Source organism: Coffea eugenioides, chromosome 3 (assembly GCF_003713205.1).
Source record: "Coffea eugenioides isolate CCC68of chromosome 3, Ceug_1.0, whole genome shotgun sequence".
Taxonomy (NCBI): Eukaryota; Viridiplantae; Streptophyta; class Magnoliopsida; order Gentianales; family Rubiaceae; genus Coffea; species Coffea eugenioides.
This window is the reverse complement of record NC_040037.1, coordinates 40835611-40845224: the sequence shown is the minus strand read 5'-3', so window position 1 is coordinate 40845224 and position 9614 is coordinate 40835611. Positions and strand designations below refer to the sequence as shown.

The 9614-nt window shown below is 49.3% G+C and overlaps 1 pseudogene; it reads left to right on the top strand.

Moving 5' to 3' along the window:
- Positions 1 to 270: 270 nt before the first annotated feature.
- On the top strand, positions 271 to 7145 carry LOC113766628 (annotated as a pseudogene).
- Positions 7146 to 9614: the final 2469 nt, after the last annotated feature.

Below are 9614 nucleotides of genomic sequence, written 5' to 3'. Positions count from 1 at the left end.
ATAAAAAGTCAATGAAAATCACGTCTTTAATCCCTTTTTACTCCAAATCCCTACAATTAACACCAATTACCAAATATAAGAAGAATACATCAATTAATACAATATTTGGTAAAATAAAAGAAGAAAACAATCATAAAATTAATGACAAAAATGCAACCTATCATTATACGAATAATCATTTCCATCACTATATCATTTTAATTCAAACCATAAGGGGGTTATGCATAGCTTTTGAAACCATAAGGTAGTTATGTGCAAAAATATTAAACCATGGAGAGGTAAAATGTAATTTGCCCTTACTTGAATCAAGTGACGGCCTAATTTTGAGCATGTTTAATAGGTGGTTGGCACTTTACAATCCACAATATGAATCCCTTGCATATTCTTGTATTAACAATTTGGCAGATTACTCTTGAGAAAGTGGTTATGTATGATGAAAGCTTTGTTTTGCTCAACAACCATGGTAGAGTATAAAAGTCTAGGGCATGAAATAGGAGAAGAGTACAGGCTAGCTCGATGTAAATGCTTACTTCTTCACATTACCTGTACAGGTTGAAGATCAAACTTGAACCTGTGGTCAGTCAAGTTGGACAAATGTTTTACTACAAAAAAGGAGAAATGGTGCTGATTAAAATCACATGGAACGTTTTCGTTCTTTGCTCTTCAATTATTGTGACGAAACAACAATAGTAAATTCAAGTTTTTGTTCTTATCAAACCTAGTGTTTTATAAAGTAACTTTATCGGTGCGCCGAAGGCGTGCCCGACTGATGTTGCCGCTGAGTTGTTTTTCAGAAATGTTGTGAAATACTTCGGTTTACCCGAAGACATCATAAGTGACAGGGATTCCAGATTCACGGGGAGATTCTGGACCGTGTTGTTCGGATTGCTGGGATCCGAACTTAAGTTCTCTACTGCCGCACATCCTCAGACCGACGGGCAAACGGAGAGGATCAATGCCTTGCTGGAGGAGTACCTAAGGCATTACGTGACGGCAAGTCAGAAGAATTGGGTGGAGTTGTTGGATGCCGCGCAGTTTTGCTACAATCTGCACAAGTCATCCGCAACAAAGCTGAGTCCGTTCGAGTTGGTAAACGGGCAACAACTTCTGACTCCGCACGAAGTTGCACTTCAAGGTGGGAGTCGTTGCCCAGCCGCACACCGGTTTGCTCGTGGCAAGCAGGAACTGGTGGACGAAGCAAGGGATAGCTTGCTGGTGGTCCAACAACGCATTAAGATGTATGCGGACCAACATAGACGGGACTTGGAGTTTCAGGTGGGAGATCAAGTGATGTTGAAATTGACTCCCCAGATTTGGAAGAAAGTGAGCAGCAAAACCGTCCATCGTGGGCTCATTCCGAAGTACGATGGACCGTTTGAGGTAATTAAGAAGGTGGGTCGTGTAGCCTATCGGTTAAAGCTGCCCGATAGACTAAAGATCCACCCGACTATCCATGTAAGCTTCTTGAAGCCCTTCAACCAAGACGAGATGGATGAGGGACGGAGGCAGGCAAAACGTGCTCCGCCGGTGATCCGCAAGCAATTCCAGAAAGAACTGGAAGCTGTGCTGGACCACAGAACAATGGGGCAGAGCAAAAAGAACAAACGGACAGACTATCTGATCCAATGGAAGGGCGAGACCGAGTTGGATGCTACTTGGGAGCGGGACGTGACCTTGTGGCAGTTCGAAAACAAAATTGCTGAGTACCTGAGGAAGGTGCGGAAGCAAGCCAAGTTGACGAGGGCGTCAACCTCTTCAAGTGGGGGTGGTTTGTTAGTCCTTTAGGGCGCGGTCCAGACGGGACGCGTGCGGTCGTGGTCAAGTTCGGCCAAGCCATGGCCTAGGTGGGAAGGCCGAAGGTGACGCTTGTTAGGAATGAGTAGACAAGTGGTTGATGATGTTTTCCTAGCCTAAGTATGGGTTGGGGAAAGTTCCAGGGGCATCAGGTGCCTCTGAGTTAGTTGGGGACAGAGGGGTGCCTCTACTAACGGTTGGAAGTTTTCCCTTAAGACATCTATATAGAGGGATAACTGTAACTAAGCAAAGTCAAGGCCATGGGCCAGGGGCCAAGGCCACGGATTGACTATGGCTCGGTGGGTTGATTGAGTGGTTCCAAGGGATAGGAACCATGGTGCCTAAGGTTGCTAAGTGTTGGAGCAAGCTAGGCGCGGAACGTTGCCGATGGCGGGAAACGGGGCGCGCGGAATTGCTGGACGGTTGCTGGTGCGCGCCAAAGAAGAACGTTGGGCAGTTGCCAACCGTTGAGGGCGGTTGCTGGGAGTTGCTGGCGGTTACCAGCAACTCAGCCTTGTTCCTATCCGATTCCTAGTTTCGTGGACCTTCAGTTAAGACCAGCGATTGGGTCTTTTGTCAACCGTAAACGTGCCTATAAATATTGGGCTAGGCAGAGACTAAAGACAGAGAATCTCAGATAGTGAGAATCACCTTTAGATGTTCTGCACGCCAAGTGTTTGTAGAAAGTCCTTGTAATCATTATTGTGAAATACAGGGTTGGCCGTGTTGGCTGTAACTTGTGCGTGTGTTCCTTTGTTTTGCTTAAGTGTTCTAGGTTCTGAATACTTGTGTGCAATCCGAGTTGCGTGGGCTGACTGGTAGCGGCTACCGGTGCCATTACGGGTGTGGTTTGCTAGTGTAAGTAGACACCTTGTAACAGCGTGGTATCAGAGCACGGCTCTGATCCATTAGACCGTGCTTTTGTTGTGTTTGTTTTGTAGAGAATGATGGTTGGACACGGAAACACTGTCCAAGAGCGGTTGCAACGCCAGGAATCCGCGTTCGAAGACTTGATGCAGCGTCTGGGAGACGTTCCAGAGGGTTTCAATGTTGTGGACGCTTTGTTGCAGACCCGAGAAACGATCAACGCCCTAACCGTGCAGATGGAGGAAACCCGGGCTAAGGTCTCTTCCATTGGGGATGTTGAATCATTGAGGAACGAAGTGGCTTCGTCCCGTGCTGAGATCACGACTTTGCAGTCGGAGATCGGTGTGTTGAAGAAGGCGGTTGGCTCTTCCAACACACAGACCGTTCAGAAATCTTCGAAAGGGAAAGTGAAAGTCCCTGAGCCGAAACCGTATCAGGGGAGTAGGAGTTCGAAGGATTTGGAAAACTTCTTGTGGGATGTCGAACAGTACTTCAAGGCTGTTGACGTTCCAGAAGTAGAAAAGGTGTCCATTGCATCCATGTACCTTAGCGGGGATGCAAAATTGTGGTGGAGAACGAAGCAATCAGACCCCACCAGGCCCAAGATTGAGACTTGGGACGTGCTGAAGGAGGAATTGAAGAAACAATTCCTTCCCACGAATGTCTCGTGAAAAGTTCGGGACGCGTTGTGGAACTTGAAGTAGAACAAGAGCGTGCATGAGTACGTTGCTGAGTTCCAGGCCCTGATATTGGATGTGAAGGAGATGTCCGAGGAGGACAGGCTCTACACTTTCATCCGTGGACTGCAGCCGTGGGCGCAGACGGAGTTACGGAGACAGAATGTTCAGACCGTGTCTCAAGCACTCGCTGCCGCAAAGAAATTGATAGACTTCAGGTCCACGGGATCCAACGACAAGAAGAAGGAGAAGGGCAAGGATCAGAAAGGTGGACCGTTCGCGAAGAACAAGAAAAAGAAGCAATCGGCAACAACAAACGAAGCCGGTGGTGCTACTTCTTCTAAGGAAAAGCAGGCACCAAATCCGAAGAAGGATGGCTGCTTTAATTGCGGAGGACCACACTTGGCCCGCAATTGTCCCAACAAAAAGAAGGACCAGAATGTTAGTGCCTTGATAGCGGAAGATGATGGCGAGCAGTTCGGGATGCAGGACGCACGGGTTAACCCCATGCAGTTCGTGAACGCCATCGCAGGTACTAATGATCGTACTGCTTACAATGGTTTGATGTACGTGCAGGTTACGTTGAATGGTAACCAGATACTTGCGATGGTGGATACGGGAGCATCCCATAGTTGTGTGATGGAACGCGTGGTAAAGCAGTTCCGGCTGAAGTTGAAGGACTTGGGCTTCAAGTTGAAAGCTGTCAACTCGGAAGCCAAGCCAGTGCTGGGTGTAGCAACGGTCGAATTGTAGTTAGGGCCGTGGAAGGGATGGTGCAGCCTCATGGCCAGTCAGATGGATGACTTTGACTTGATCCTTGGCAAGGATTTCATGGTTACAAACATGATCTACCCAATTCCCCACTTGGACGGCGTCATGGTGGACGACGACCAAACCCCCGGCTTTGTTGCTGCAGCAAGGTTGCCGAAACGGAAGGGCAACCCACGAAATAACATGGTGTCGGCTGTACAGATCGAGTCCAGCCTTAGGCGCGGCGAAATGGTATATCTTGCTGCGTTGGTAGAGATGAAGCCCGACATGTACCAGGAGGTACCTGATGCCGTGGCTCATGTACTGGAGGAGTTTGCAGACTTGATGCCTGCGGAGTTGCCGAGGCGGCTGGCTCCTAGACGTGTCGTAGAGCACATAATTGAGTTGGTGCCAGGAGCCCAACCCCCTGCCCAAGCTCCTTATCGCATGTCCCCAATGGAGTTGGCGGAGCTGAGACGCCAACTGAACAAGTTGCTAGAGGGCCAGGCGCTGAGGCCGTCGAAGGCTCCGTACGGTGCCCCAGCGCTGTTCCAGAAGAAGGCAGATGGAACACTTAGATTTTGCGTGGATTATCGTGCCCTGAACAAGATCACGATCAGGAACAGGTACCCGATCCCAAACACCTTCGACTTGTTCGATAGGCTAGCGATGGGCCGATTCTTCACCAAAATTGACTTGCGGTCGGGATACTGGCAAGTCCACATAGCCCCAGGAGATGAGGAGAAAACGACGGTGGTGACAAGGTATGGTTCCTTTGAATTTCTTATCATGCCGTTTGGCTTGACGAATGCACCTGCTACATTTTGTAGGCTGATGAACGATGTCTTGTATGAATACCTTGACAAGTTTGTTGTAGTGTACCTAGATGACATTGTTGTGTATTCGGAGTCCCTAGAGAAACATGTAGGGCACTTAAGAGACGTATTCCGCAAGTTGAGGGAATACGAGCTCTATGTAAAGAAAGAGAAGTGTGAATTTGGCAGGGAGCAGATCACTTTTCTTGGCCATGTGGTGAGCAATGGCCGGATCCAGATGGATCGCAAGAAGGTTGAGGCAATTCTCGACTGGCCCGCACCCCAGAAGGTCGCAGAACTAAGATCCTTCCTTGGCCTGGCAAACTATTACAGGCGCTTCATCCAGGGATACTCCAGGATTGTAGCACCTTTGACAGACTTACTAAAGAAGGATAGACCGTGGATGTGGGATTATGAATGCGAGGATGCATTCAGAATGTTGAAGGAAGCAGTCACTTCTGAACCTGTGTTGCAACTTCCGGAGTTTACAAAGACCTTCGAAGTGCACACCGACGCTTCCGACCGTGCAATTGGAGGAGTGCTGATGCAAGATAAGCACCCAATTGCGTTTGAAAACCGAAAGCTGAAGGAGTGCGAGCAGAGATACAGCACGCACGAGAAGGAGATGACGGCCGTAGTGCATTGCCTGGAGATCTGGAAGCACTACCTGTTGGGAACCAAGTTCGTGGTGGTGACCGATAATGTGGCCAATACGTACTTCAAAACGCAGAAAAAGTTGACCACGAAGCAGGCTCGTTGGCAGGAGTTTCTGGCCGAGTTCGACTTTGACTGGCTGCACAAGCCAGGAAGGGAGAACGCGGTTGCCGATGCACTTAGCCGAAAGCATGTCGAAGAGTACGTCGCGGCCCTTAGCACTGTGGAAACGGACTTTCGGGACAAGATCAGAACGGAGTCCCTAAACGATCCAGTGTATCAGACTCTGGTCGCCCAAGTCCGTGAAGGCAAAGTTCGTCGTTATTGGCTTGAAGATGACTTACTTTTTGCCAAAGATGGTAGAGCGTATGTCCCGGTAGGAGGGGGACTTAGGCGATAGTTGATGCGAGAGACCCATGACACTCCTCGGTCTGGTCATCCCGGAGTGGAGCGAATGAGGGCCTTGCTGTCGTGGAGTTTCTACTGGCCAAAGATGGAAGCAGATATTGAGGCATATGTGAAAACATGTCTTGTGTGCCAACAAGACAAGGTGGAAAGGAAGAAGGAGCCAGGCTTGTTGCAGCCTTTGCCGATCCCTGATCGACCGTGGCAATCGGTCTCAATGGACTTCATTTCGGGATTTCCTAAGGTCGATGGTATGGCTTCTATTTTTGTAATCGTTTATAGATTTTCTAAGTATGTTATCTTTATCGGTGCGCCGAAGGCGTGCCCGGCTGATGTTGCCGCTGAGTTGTTTTTCAGAAATGTTGTGAAGTACTTCGGTTTACCCGAAGACATCATAAGTGACAGGGATACCAGATTCACGGGGAGATTCTGGATCGTGTTGTTCGGATTACTGGGATCCGAACTTAAGTTCTCTACTGCCGCACATCCTCAGACCGACGGGCAAACGGAGAGGATCAATGCCTTGCTGGAGGAGTACCTAAGGCATTACGTAACGGCAAGTCAGAAGAATTGGGTGGAGTTGCTGGATGCCGCGCAGTTTTGCTACAATCTGCACAAGTCATCCGCAACAAAACTGAGTCCATTCGAGTTGGTAAACGGGCAACAACCTCTGACTCCGCACGAAGTTGCACTTCAAGGTGGGAGTCGTTGCCCAGCCGCACACCGGTTTGCTCGTGGCAAGCAAGAACTGGTGGACGAAGCAAGGGATAGCTTGCTGGTGGCCCAACAACGCATGAAGAAGTATGCGGACCAACATAGACGGGACTTGGAGTTCCAGGTGGGAGATCAAGTGATGCTGAAATTGACTCCCCAGATTTGGAAGAAAGTGAGCAGCAAAACCGTCCATCGTGGGCTCATTCCGAAGTACAATGGACCGTTTGAGGTAATTAAGAAGGTGGGTCGTGTAGCCTATCGGTTAAAGCTGCCCGATAGACTAAAGATCCACCCGACCTTCCATGTAAACTTCTTGAAGCCCTTCAACCAGGACGAGATGGATGAGAGACGGAGGCAGGCAAAACGTGCTCCGCCGGTGATCCGCAAGCAATTCCAGAAAGAAGTGGAAGCTGTGCTGGACCACAGAACAATGGGGCAGAGCAAAAAGAACAAACGGACAGACTATCTGATCCTCTTACAAGGTGTCTACTTACACTACAACAAACTTGTCAAGGCAGGATCAGATAGTCTGTCCGTTTGTTCTTTTTGCTCTGCCCTATTGTTCTGTCGTCCAGCACAGCTTCCACTTCTTTCTGGAATTGCTTGCGGATCACCGGCGGAGCACGTTTTGCCTGCCTCCGTCCGTCATCAATCTCGTCCTGGTTGAAGGGCTTCAAGAAACTTACATGGAAGGTGGAGTGGATTTTTAGTCTATCGGGCAGCTTTAACCGATAGGCTACACGACCCACCTTCTTAATTATCTCAAACGGGCCATCGTACTTCGAAATGAGCCCACGATGGACGGTTTTGCTGCTCACTTTCTTCCAAATCTGGGGAGTCAATTTCAGCATCACTTGATCTCCCACCTGGAACTCCAAGTCCCGTCTATGTTGGTCCGCATACTTCTTCATGCGTTGTTGGGCCACCATCAAGCTATCCCTTGCTTCGTTCACCAGTTCCTGCTTGCCACGAGCAAACCGGTGTGCGTCTGGGCAACGACTCCCTCCTTGAAGTGCAACTTCGTGCGGAGTCAGAGGTTGTTGCCCGTTTACCAACTCGAACGGATTCAGCTTTGTTGTGGATGACTTGTGCAGATTGTAGCAAAACTGCGCGGCATCCAGCAACTCCACCCAATTCTTCTGACTTGCCGTCACGTAATGCCTTAGGTACTCCTCCAGCAAGGCATTGATCCTCTCCGTTTGCCCGTCGGTCTGAGGATGTGCGGCAGTAGAGAACTTAAGTTCGGATCCCAGCAATCCGAACAACACGGTCCAGAATCTCCCCGTGAATCTGGTATCCCTGTCACTTATGATGTTTTCGGGTAAATCGAAGTACTTCACAATATTTCTGAAAAACAACTCAGCGGTAACATCAGCCGGGCACTCCTTCGGCGCACCGATAAAGATAGCATACTTAGAAAATCTATCAACGATTACAAAAACAGAAGCCATACCATCGACCTTAGAAAATCCCGAAATGAAGTCCATTGAGACCGATTGCCACGGTCGATCGGGGATCGGCAAAGGTTGCAACAAGCCTGGCTCCTTCTTCCTTTCCACCTTGTCTTGTTGGCACACAAGACATGTTTTCACATATGCCTCAACATCTGCTTCCATCTTTGGCCAGTAGAAGCTTCGCGACAGCAAGGCCCTCATTCGCTCCACTCCGGGATGACCAGCCCAAGGAGTGTCATGGGTCTCTCGCAGCAACTGTCGCCTAAGTCCCCCTCCTACCGGGACATACGCTCTACCATCTTTGGCAAAAAATAAGTCATTTTCAAGCCAATAACGACGAACTTTGCCTTCACGGACTTGGGCGACCAGAGTCTGATACACTGGATCGTTTAGGGACTCCGTTCTGATCTTGTCCCGAAAGTCCGTTTCCACAGTGCTAAGGGCCGCGACGTACTCTTCGACATGCTTTCGGCTAAGCGCGTCGGCAACCGCGTTCTCCCTTCCTGGCTTGTGCAGCCAGTCAAAGTCGAACTCGGCCAGAAACTCCTGCCAACGAGCCTGCTTCGGGGTCAGCTTTTTCTACGTTTTGAAGTACGTATTGGCCACATTGTCGGTCACCACCACGAACTTGGTTCCCAACAGGTAGTGCTTCCAGATCTCCAGGCAATGCACTACGGCCGTCATCTCCGTCTCGTGCGTGCTGTATCTCTACTCGCACTCCTTCAGCTTTCGGCTTTCAAACGCAATTGGGTGCTTATCTTGCATAAGCACTCCTCCAATTGCACGGTCGGAAGCGTCGGTGTGCACTTCGAAGGTCTTTGTGAACTCCGGAAGTTGCAACACAGGTTCAGAAGTGACTGTTTCCTTCAACATTCTGAATGCATCCTCGCATTCATAATCCCACATCCACGGTCTATCCTTCTTTAGTAAGTCTGTCAAAGGTGCTACAATCCTGGAGTATCCCTGGATGAAGCGCCTGTAATAGTTTGCCAGGCCAAGGAAGGATCTTAGTTCTGCGACCTTCTGGGGTGCGGGCCAGTCGAGAATTGCCTGAACCTTCTTGCGATCCATCTGGATCCGGCCATTGCTCACCACATGGCTAAGAAAAGTGATCTGCTCCCTGCCAAACTCACACTTCTCTTTCTTTACATAGAGCTCGTATTTCCTCAACTTGCGGAATACGTCTCTCAAGTGCCCTACATGTTCCTCTGGGGACTCCGAATACACAACAATGTCATCTAGGTACACTATAACAAACTTGTCAAGGTATTCATACAAGACATCGTTCATCAGCCTACAAAATGTAGCAGGTGCATTCGTCAAACCGAACGGCATGACAAGAAATTCAAAGGAACCATACCTTGTCACCACCGTCGTTTTCTCCTCATCTCCTGGGGCTATGCGGACTTGCCAGTATCCCGACCGCAAGTCAATTTTGGTGAAGAATCGGCCCCTCGCTAGCCTATCGAACAAGTCGAAGGTGT